General features: G+C 40.4%; 1 protein-coding gene and 1 long non-coding RNA gene across 3 annotated transcripts in view; one reads left to right on the top strand and one right to left on the bottom strand.

Moving 5' to 3' along the window:
• Positions 1–12,223, bottom strand: part of LOC135343037 (gelsolin-like protein 1) — a 133,219-nt gene that overhangs the window by 41,858 nt on the left and 79,138 nt on the right. The gene's annotated exons all lie outside the window — the stretch shown is intronic.
• LOC135342262 (uncharacterized) lies at positions 3,946–9,924 on the top strand. The gene is made up of 4 exons (XR_010396814.1): positions 3,946–4,849; positions 4,956–5,072; positions 5,218–5,320; positions 9,761–9,924. It is a non-coding gene; the product is annotated as an uncharacterized LOC135342262 (long non-coding RNA).

Below are 12,223 nucleotides of genomic sequence, written 5' to 3'. Positions count from 1 at the left end.
CAGAGTAGCTCATATGGGGACCTTCTGAGCCTGAGATCACACAGCAGCTACTTGCTATGTTTCATGAACTCAAGAGTCAAGTAGACAAGCATTTAGTGATTTAATTTACTGTGATCCAGCACAAGTAAGCTGCTGTGACCTTCTGCAGGCGTACCTGGAAGGTCAGCTACTCTGACCTGCTGTAGGCCTGCCTGTGGACTCAAGAGTCTCAGTGCCTTGTCTGTGCCTAGCGCCTTTGTGAGTCCGGCCATAGATAGCCTAGATATCAAGCCGCCCTCGAAACTCGCCTTTTCCCCCAGCGGCCTGGAATCGAGTTGATAAAACACATCGAGTCGATCCTTACCTGGATAAAATCGAGTTGATAAAACACATCGAGTCGATCCTTACCTGGATAAGATCGAGTTGATAAAACACATCGAGTCGATCCTTACCTGGATAAAATCGAGTTGATAAAACACATCGAGTCGATCCTTACCTGGATAAAATCGAGTTGATATAACACATCGAGTCGATCCCTACCAGATAAAGTCGATAAAATCGAGTTGATAAAACAAATCATAGATAGTATCTATGAACAAATCGAGTTGATTTTTGGGACACCAACACATGGTATTTTGTATCGCCATTTTGAAACAAAGGCTCACCATAGAGCAGTACAAACTGGAACCAGTCTCTCGCATGCATTTCACCATACAACAGTTACACTCTCTGTAAAATTGTCATCAAATTTAATAAGTGTATGCATGCATGCATGGGAAATGTGCAAAATTAACAAAATTCAATAAAATTAAAAAGTTGTTTAGTTGCTTGATTCTCATGCAGTCACATCTTGAGGTAAGTTACAGCAAAAAGTAGGGATGTGGTCTGCATGATAACAGCCCCTCCCATCATCTTTTGCTGCATGTTAATTGACATTCCATTGTCCACGCACGTGATGTTGTCGTACCTCCTCTGAATCAATCACTATGAAATTACACAATTCACAAAAATAGTGATTTTTCTTGATCACCATCAAATGCAAAAATATCTCCAAAATTACCATAGAGATACACAACAAAACTGACTTTCCAGCCGTAGAGACTAAAACAAAGATCTACAGACAGACAGCTATAGACACAAGCAAAGGAATACTTCCTCTCTCACCAATGAAGAGGTGTCTGATTGTCTGTATACATGTGTCCTTAGTTGGGCGGAGTCCAACCAACGCTGTGAGCGCAGCACAGCGTTGGTTGGACTCCGCCCAACTAATGTGTCCTAAATATTAACATCTGCTGCACCCCTCTTCACAAGTACATGCAGTTTCACCATGTTCATGTTGTTAGTATTATGTGTATGTGTGTGCACTTGACTAATGTGTACATCGTTTACTTAGTTACTGTAGCTGTGGTTTCTATTAGGAATGTTAAGTAGGTTTATTATTTCCTGTGGAGCAGAGCCGTGTTAATTAACAATAGATTCTTTGTTGTAAAGAGGCTCTGCGCGTCTCTTTTGATTTTGGTGCATGCATGATCTCTTTTTTGTCAGTTGTTACATTTGTCTATCGTGTTAATGTTCTGCTGACTCTGCCGCTTAGCTAGTTCTAGCACTCAACTCTGCCAACAGTTTAGGTTGCCACGATCACAGGTCCAGTGAAGAAGACCATGAAATGCCTTCAATCAGCATAAATTTCAAAATTCAACATTCCAAACTTGCATGGTTACATATCATGTAGTATATAGTTCAAGTAAATTAGACAGAAATTTTCTTATAATTGGACAGTCATTTCAGCATAAAAATTATTTGAATGAAGTATCAACCTGATTACTTTGGCATACACAATTATTATCCTATCTTGGTCAGTTTGATTGACATTGGTGTCAGAGAGTATAGAGAGATCGTTTATTCCCCTCCTTACACCAGTCGAATGTTGTTTTGTTGTCGTCAGTTAGTGCCTCCTCTGTGTCGCATCCAGCCAGAGTGCTTACTGCATGACTCACAGAATCATCACCTCTGTCTGAGATCTGGGAATCAGACTCTAGTGGTGATGTCTCTGATGTCTCCCATTCCTGGATCCAGTCTAGAGACAGCACCAATGTATTTGCACATTGCATTAGTTTTACTTATTTTAAGTAACGTATTTTATTCCAGCAGCCCTACAATAACACTAAAGATGTGGCCTGCTAACACAATTTGAAACACATGCTTTGGGGCCCACTAACATGGCTGTATTATATAGAGGGTGGTCTAGCTGCTTACAGGGTGATCACTATAGACTGGTTTCACAGTTATTAAGTGTCCACAATGCAACGGGTAGCAATAAACATACAATGTATACGTATATATATACATGCAATGTATACGTATACATGCAAGTATTTTCGTAAGTGTGCACACATCATGATCAACAAGTGTCCACTAACGCCCCCTCACCTGCTGCCATATTGTGTGGTGACTATGGAACAGCCGACCTCTCCAAAGGTCATAGGTCGTCCTCCCCAAGGGTCCTTTCAGCCGGGTAGGTACATGCACTTGATTCCCAGACTATATCCATGTTATTGTAGCAACTGTCAATGTGGTATCGTGAACAAGAATGTTATTCATGAGATTACCTCACTGTGATTAATGTATAAATAGATAGCCATTACGTAACCCTTCCTGTCTGTGTGATATAAGATCAGCCATGTGTTGTATTCAGGCAGTTGCCATAATTATTGCTAAAATAAATTCAAGTCAACTAAAAGTGTTCCTGTGAAACGATACTACAGGCCGATATAAAATAAACAATTAATGGGTTCTTTTAAATATAGAGTTCCCCACAACATCCTTGTGTATATCAATTAGTGTGTATTGTGTCTCTCCCCTCCACACACAGTGGACCACCCCCCTATACTGTACAGCCAGTGCGTACCCCCTCTCAATGACAACTTGTGATTTGACGTGTCAAGCCCATGTACTGTATATTTAATATTAGCCAATTAATTTGCTCTCACCTTCCATCGACTGCATTAAAGGGGGTGTGTTGAAGTTGAGCTCGTCCAGGCTTAAAATCATCCAGTTCCTTTTTTCTGGCCTCCGTACTAGCCCAATTTATGAACACCTACAAAAATATATCCGTGCACATACAACATGTAACAGTAATAGAGACAGCTTACCTCGTCCAACCCCAAGTTGTTCTTGACATGGCGTGGTCTGGAGATGTACTGACTGTACAGTATAGGGGGGTGGTCCACTGTGTGTGGGGGGGAGACAATACACACACTAATGGATACACAGTCAAGGATGTTGTGGGAACACACAATTAAAAGAGCTCCTCTATTATGACCTGCACTAATGACCTGCCCACACATTGTTCACAGGGCTATACCGTAGAGGGTAATTTTCGTGGGGTAAAATTTTCGTAGTTTTTGTGGTTGAACTGCTCAACCACGAATATTTTGTCCCCCAAAAATTACCCGCTATAACCCGCTATACGGTACATCAGCATAATTAGAGGCAAGTACGTGTACTATAGCAACCCAGAAGAGGCCCGACATGAGTACCTCAAATTGAATTGAAGTACTCGTGTCGTATCGGAGCCACTATTATTACCAACCTTGGTCTGAGTGCTGTAGCCTTGACTACTAAAAGGACCTTAATTCACTATCTCAACATGTCCATTCCTACTGGCTACATATACAGAGCTGTATGCTTGTCCTGTTCATAAACCATATAATTTTTATCACAGCAACTGGGCCAGCTAATTGTATATACACTCTCCACTACTCGTCTGAAACAAACACATGCATGCATCGTCCTGATAATTGATGACGTACCTATATAGGAGTACTATATACAGCAACAGGAGTGCCTATAACCCTAACCCCACACTCCTGACAGCAACTATATGCTAGGACTTCAGCTCCCAAAACATAATAATTATGTATTAGTTATTGCCCAGCCAGAGTGCAACATGCCATATATTGCACTGTAGCAATATAATGCCCGAGGGCCGCAGGCCCCGAGGGCATTATGTCATCCAGTGCAGTATATGGCATGTTGCACGAGGGCGCCTGCAATAACTAACTTGTTGCCCAATGACGTTAAACTCGTCTGACTGGTCATATAAATCGTAATAAAAGACTTGTGTGTTTTGAAGGAATTTAGTGTATTCATTAGTTTTGCTGAATTCCATAGTAAATTTTTTAGGTTTTCTTCCCACTAGTATAGTTGTAAAAGTAGTAGCCTATAAAAGGGACCAACTGAGTATTACGTGGGATGGTGGGGCATAAGTCCCAAATGGATATCTCTTAAAGAAATCTACTGCATTTACACACAGCGCAAGTGCATATAATCCAGTGCATTATGCCATATAATGCAGTGCAATATATGGTAGCCATGGCAGTGATGCAACATGCCATATACTCAGCACTGGATTGCTTTGATCTGCCCACTCACTGGGCAACAAACATAAATAGCTGAAGACTTAGTATAGATAATTATAGACTTCAAAAGAACTACAATGTCTAGCTAGTTCAGAACCCACAAAGGATGCGGTAACAGGTTATGAAGCACTGCAGTCTGCAGCCACAACATGCGACACTCATAACAATTTAAAATGAGTATAATTATGGTTTACGCATGCAGTGGAAAGTCTCATTCCAATTCCCAAGTCAATCTGATGAATATCAACCAGAAAAGGTTTTGATTCCAACTCCCACAAGGAAAATTGAGTATATAAAATGAGCAATTTGACTGACAAATCACAGCAATCAAGACTCCATGCAACATCAAGTAAGAAGACTAACCATTTGCATCTCTTCTATGCATCAAGTTAAGACATAATATATATATATATATACCCTGGAACCAAATCGAACACTTCATAATCATGGTAAAAGGAATGTATGCCTGCAGTGTATATATATTATAATTACACTGTTATATATAAGTTAATGCATGCATGCATGCATGTGATTCAACCTTTATTTCTTTTGCAGACATTGAAGATTGTGCTTGTCGTACTTGTGGCTTGCTTTGCGGCAGTCAATTGTCAAGATTGCTTCACTGATGGACTGACTGAATTAGCTCTGGACCTATGCCACAGACACTTCATTGTAAGTTCACATGCATACAAATAGTTTACTGCATGCATGCGACACATTGCTAAGTTTAAATCCTGCATGCATGCATGCATTCATTAACTTCTTCTCTGCATAATTATACCTACGCATGACTACATACATGCATGCATGCATGCAGCAGTCCACTACTCCTCTAGGATATTGCGAACTGCCATCACAGTGGTGCCTCATCAATCTTTCATACCTTTACAACAAATGTGATTTACCAAACCCTGTACTGGGTAAGTCTCTATTAATTTCGTTGTATATATTATCAGGAGTACATGAAGAGGAGTATGTAACTACTAGATCTACACACCATGGTTATTATCTCACTATACGTCACAAACACTATAGTATTAGTAATGTAACTGTGGTTACCTTGTGTATATACACATGACCATGCGCATGCATGTATGGCTGCATGGTACAAGAGCAGGCTATAGGCTAACCTCGGTCCCAGGCCGATTTTTTTATTAATAGAACGAAGTAGAAAAATAGTAGGCGACCTAGCGTTCAATTGGAGACGGATCGGCCTGGGGTCGAGGCTAGCTATAGGCTAGAGCTATGTTACTCCTGAGATACTATATAGAAGGCATATATAGATCTAGATATAATTATACTGATGTCATCTTGGAGAATGCTCATCTTGGAGAATGCTTAACCTTGGAAAAGACTCAACTAGAAGTCTCATGTACAGAACAAGTTGAACATTTTTCACTTCTACGGTCAACGCCTCGCAGTCTACTACCGTAAACCTCGATTTAAGGCGACCCTCTAAATAAGTATAGGATATACCACACCTAAGAGGAGGATATATAGGGTGCATCCTCCGAGTAGGTGTGGCATATCTGACTTATACCACGTGACCGCAGCACTATAAAAGGACCTCCCCCTAGCAACAATTCAATCACGATGCAGACTGCAAAAAAGAACGAGACTATGCCGAATTTTGCAGCCGTCAAAGAGCTAGTTGAGCAACATGTTGACTCCTACAGATGCTCAAGAGCTTCCTTGGTCCAAGCGTTGACCATTCGACGTCCCTTACTGGAGTTGCAAGCTCTTCTTGGATAAAATGTATCTAAACCGCGCCCATGGACCCATGGAAGCTTAGCCATCTTGTTGGAGAGCACCTTCCGTGTTTCTGCCGTCGCTTTGAGTCTTAGTACCGTCAAGCATGGCTCTTTCTTTGCTTACTTTCTTGAACAAATGAAAAAACTAAAAAACAACTTGAAAAACTGTGCATGCCTGGGGCTGTATGCTAATATTCTATATATCCTACAGCTGTTGACCAATGAGATCAATTTGTGGTGACGTAAGTGTGGTATAAGTTATAGTTATAACACGGGCACAAGGGATGTATGGAATATATTGCACTGAAGCACGAGGGCGATTTTTGGCTGTGTAGACGCCAGTATATGCAGCGTATAAGATTGGCATGACCGACGAATGGCTTGACACAAAATTGTTGGAGTTCCAACGACGCTGAAACCACTGCAAAACAGCCCCACCCCACTTCTGGTGCTGCAAAACAGCCCCACCCCGCTACTGCTGCAAAGAAATAGCCCCACCCCATTTACTGCTGCGAAGAAACAGCCCCACCCCACTGTACTACTCACCAGACTGATGATCAGTGTAACTGCTGCTCGAACAGCCCCCTCCACTATCCTCGGCATCACAACCAAGCCAAAGAAGCTCGCCTCTACACTGCTGCAAAACAGCTCAAGCCCCCTGCAAAAAGAGCCGCTTCTAGTGCTATGGTGAAGCCAGAATTGACCGTGCATCAAGAAGTGGAGGACTAGATCTAGGAACACAGAATCTTCACAAAATGAACCTGGGACGATTTTAAAACCTGCATGGTTGCAAAGAAGAAACTCCAGCAGTGCTGAACATTCCTGCATGGCTGGACTTACTTTGATACTTGTTATTTCTCATGATACAATATTTAATTTAATTATGCCAGAGGGGCGTTTTGTGGTTAGTGCAATATGACTTTGCGGTCAGTGCAATATGACTTTCAGCAGTGCATTATGCTGCATATTGCACTTGGCAACAACGTAGCAACGGGATATAAGCGACACTTGGACATTTCACCCATGCATATAGCACCATATAAATTCATTTTTTGCATACATTAAAACTTTACTTTTACAAAACGTAATTATTTAAAAGTCTCGCTTTAAATCGAGGTTTTAGCTTTTTTCACGTTTTTTGAGGACAGAGAAGTAACACAAAAATTAAAACCGGGATAAAAAATCGATGTGTTTTTTTTCTTTACGAAATCCTGTCGGGTTTTACCACTGTTGTGGCTGACGAGGGTCTGAAGGAAGCGTGAAGCTTATTGTGTCAGATCCCCCGGGACCTCCGGCTTTACATCCCATCCGTCAGGATGCGGTGGACAGTGATGATCGAACACCTACACTAATTTTTCAGGGCAAAGCTGAGTAAACTCCTTAGAAAATGTTTCTGCTATTGCAGCCTCTGCATTCTGCAATACAAGCGCTGTTATTCTAAAGAAAGGAAGTATGAAATAAGAGCTATACAATGGTATTACTAATCTATATCTATATGGTTGGATGGAACACCACATCTGCCTAATTCTACAGATGTCTACAATGTCACTCTCTGGGACAAAAACCATTGTGTAGCTCTAGCTCTTATTTCACAAACTTCCTTTTTTTAGAATAACAGTGCTTGCATTGCAGAATGCAGAGGCTGCAAAAACGCATTGACTCGATTTACATTGACTTTCTAACGAATCATAAGTAAACATCATGCCAGCTCAGCACATTTTTACTACGGAAGTAAAACTGGTAGCCTCGTTTCCAGCCTCGTTGTCTCTAGCTAGGCCGCCAACTAGTATTTTACTTTTTAACTTCGTTCTAAAAATCGACCTGGGACTGAGGCTAGTAGTAATTATGATGTAACAGAGCCCAAATTAAATTCCTCCTCTTAAATGAAAAGGCCTATTTCTACGTTGGAACTTGACCAGGTGTTCTTTTCGATAACGAACAGCTGGTTTCTATGGGGTGCCGTTTGTGTCAAAATCCAAAAGGTTGATATTATGAAATGGAGTCGACGTTATAAAGCTCAATGTTTTATAAAGGAGTCGATGTTTACCAAGAGTCGACATCATAAAGGTCGATGTTTACAAGAGTCGACCTCATAAAGGTCGATGTTTACAAGAGTCGACGTCATAAAAGTAGATGTTTTGCCGTTTGTGTCAAAATTAAAAAGTTATGAAATGGAGTCAACGTAGGCTAAGCAAAGTCAATTTGTAGTTTCTCAGGCTATTATTCTTAAAATAGCAAGCGGATTGAGGCATTTGATAAATATTAATGATAATGATATTCATAGAATTTTAATTGAAAACACACCCCTAACTTCCTCAATAAGCGGAAGTGCATAATTTTTATTTATTAATTTTAGTCATAATTATATTCATGACCAAAAACCATACAAATTTATCTTTTTCTTTTCTTTTAGTGCCTTTAATTTAAGGTCACGTGATATTTAACTTTTTTGTAAAGCTGCCAATTTCCAAGCGCGAGGGCCTGAGAAACTACAAATTGACTTTGCATGGCCTTATAAAAGAGTCGATGTTTTAAAAAGGAGCCGATGTTATAAGTTGATGTTTACCATAACATTAGAGTAGGCCTATTCTGTGTTTTGTAGTAAGTCGACCTTTACTAATACATCAATTTAAACGTAAACTGGAGAGTCGAGTAGGGCTATGAGGAGTGGTGCTCCACAGGGCAGGCTGACCTTAGTTCATTAAGGTCACTCATTGGGTTTCTCCAGTCTGTTCTGTGCAGCACCCCTCGGCTCTAGCTCCCTACATTCTCCAGCAAGTTTACCGTTAAATTGAAAGTCAACTTACCAAAACATGTTACAGTATAAATTTTACGTAGTATATTTAGGTGTTCCTTCTAGGAACTTCCTGTCAGTATGATCTTAATTTCTGACCCATCACAAATTATTCACCCTGTCTAAATGTAAGTCATACTGTAAAGTATCGATTATTATCAGAATATTCTAATGTTCTGGTAAACATCGACTTATTTATAACATCGACTCTTTCATAACATCGGCTCCTTTTTAAAACATCAACTCTTTTAAAACATCGACTCTTGTATAACATCGACTCCTTTTCATAACATCGATTCTTTTTATATTATCGACTCTTTGGATTTTGACACAAACGGCACCCCATAGGTCTCGAGGCTTAAGGCAATGTAGCCTTTTCAGAAGAGTGCGTAGCAAAACTTGCATGTCCATGGAGTGTTGCTACTTTACCCAGTAGCTAGCTATAGCTCTTCACTATAGAACGCTAGCTATTGGTAGCTGCAAGAGTGAGAAAAGAGCTGCAAGGCTCTGCTGATGCAGCCACCGTTAGACTTGGGCGTTTGGTATCATTGTATTTAACAACGATCATTGTCCATCATAACCTTGGAGTTTCCCTGTTTCTGGATTCTGCCTGAATTAATTAAGCAGCTTTATGTTATGTAGCTTTGACACCTCTGGTGCTTTCATTTATTTGGCACACAAATCTCAGTGTACATGTCTTCAAACACATGCATGCAGTGACCCAACACATGGCCGCAATACGGTACTGTGTCAATGCATGGTTGTTAGTGAAGTCTATATATATATATATACCATATACCTTCTTCTCTATACAGGTTGCTTTATTGTAATTGGTCCTACCACTGGCACTACCAGTGGCACTACCATTGAAACACCATGACTGTATCAAGCTAGTTGGGCGTGGCCCCACCCTGGACTAGAGTGGGGCCACGCCCAACTAATGGACAGCAGCAACAAAAACTAGATTATTGCACCATTAATTTTTATTGTGTATAATTATATGCGAATGATCATGAATTGGTGTTGTATTTGCAAGAGTATACATGCATATAACAATTAAGAGATAACTATAGTAGTAGTATACTGCATGATAGCTGTACACAACACATGCACTGAACAACTACAAACCACATGTCCACGTGATGAAGAATTGCAAAATTATTTTATCTGCTAGGAAAAATATTAACTGTAATGTTTTGTTTTTGGGCGTGAGGATTGATAATGACATCATGCATCTATAGCTAGACTATATATAGCTAGCGTCTGCTGGTCATTCGCGTTCAGCGTTTCAGAGCTGCCTCACTGCACAGTGATCGAGTTTTCTCTTTAAGACGAAATATTTCGGTTGATCCAGTCAGGGGCGGATCCAGAGGATCCAGACTAAAGTCTGTAGACTGCTGCAGGGACTCTAGTCTGTATAGTTTATAACAATTCTATCAGCATAACAGGATATATACACAATTAGTTAAAGGTAAAGTGTATTCTTGAAGAGACAAACTATGTACAGAAACATTTACTTATTAAGTGTGTGTCTGCATGTGTTCTAGTTATTGTTATTAATGTTATTGTTATTATAATTTTTGTCGATAATTATTTATTGATATCAACAAACACAGTGCACAAATCATACACATCATGCAGGGATGTATGTACCCACAGTTTACTGCAATAATTATGGAAGCAGTAAACAGATCCCACATGGTAAATACAGTAGACTCTCGTTAATCCGGCCACCCTTGGGACAATGCAGCTTGGCCGGAATAGCGAAGTGGTTTGCATTTCATAAATATCTGCAGCTAAAAAACGACCCTACCTCGCATCTAATGACTAATTAATTTTGCGGTTCTGTCTCAAGGATAATGAACATTATTATCTCTATTTGAGTGTAATCCAATTTAATCTGCCAAACAACCACACCCCAAACATCATATCCAGCCATAACTTGATAAAAAACCTAGTTTGCATGGGGCAGCCAGTATACTGGCCACTATATACAGAACAGTGGCCGCATTTCAGGGCGAGTTTTGTGCCTAGCTAGCAATCCGTGCCGTGCCAAATCAAATGGCCGTATATCGAGGTGGCTGTACTTCAGAGCATCGGAATAGCGAGAGTCTACTGTAGCCTCGATTCCAGGCCTTCAACCCTTCCTTCGCGGCCTGGAATTAAGGCTATTACACACAACAAGCAACTTGATAAGTATTAAAACAGTGACTACTCTTTTTGCAATCATCGTTATAAAATTAATGAAACTGATATAAGCTTTACAAACCTAACACAGAACACTGATAAATATACTACAATTTTCCAAAACCTAGATTCTTGGTAATTCTGACGCATGTGCAAACAGTGTATACCAGGCTGTCTTTCACCCTTCCTTTGCGGCCTGGAATCAAGGCTATAGGTAAGATATACAATGTATAGATCACGTTATCAGAGAGAGGCAGTTCACCTGCATGTACCAGCTAGCTGCTGCATGTGTGGAGGGTCAGGTATATACAAGTGTAACTCACCTCATCTGTCATCTACACTTCAAAGTTACTGAACAAGCAAGCTGAGAATCTCTACTGCCTGCAAAATAATGGGTAAATACTATTGATCAAATGGCAAATTTTGATTTAATGTACACAACATTGGATTATGTGGACACATAATTATTAACTGCAGCACACTCGATACTATATATAGTCAAGTACAGTGCACATGCACAGGAGAGACACAACACAGTACGTCACACCTTAACACACTCACAAAAGGCACAACGTACGCACCTTACATTGTACTCCCTCACACAGTAAAGTTTCAATACCCAATTGTAGGTCTTGTTGTGAAAATTGACTGAAATTTGAAGTCCTTTCCTGTAAGAAATACACGGGCTTGGTTTGAGCAAAGGCCACCTAGGTTTTGTAGTTCTTGAAAGGCCATCTATTGTTGATGAGCTGTTTTGGCTCATCCCGCAAAGCTTTCAGGACCTCGATCGCCAAACCAGTCGAGTCGAGTCACTAACGCACTCTCTATGGCTAAAAGCTGAACTAAGTTGCTGTAGTTGTCTCGGAGGCGCTGTAATGGTGGAGAGAAAGAGAACATGCACTTAGTTTGTGCACACACAAGTTAGTTTTCTTATACTACTGTTATGTGCTGCAGTAGCTGCATGCATGTGCAGTATTCCATAGTGAGGGGTTATGAGTGCGGAGGTGGAGGGGTATCTATTTATAAGCGGTGGTGGGACAAACTAGATTTATGCTGCACATTGTATATTCTATTGCCCTCTATTTTCCTGA

The sequence above is a fragment of the Halichondria panicea genome, chromosome 10 (assembly GCF_963675165.1).
Source record: "Halichondria panicea chromosome 10, odHalPani1.1, whole genome shotgun sequence".
In the NCBI taxonomy this organism is placed as follows: Eukaryota; Metazoa; Porifera; class Demospongiae; order Suberitida; family Halichondriidae; genus Halichondria; species Halichondria panicea.
Note: the sequence above shows the minus strand (reverse complement) of the source record. Positions and strands in the feature narration are given on the sequence as shown.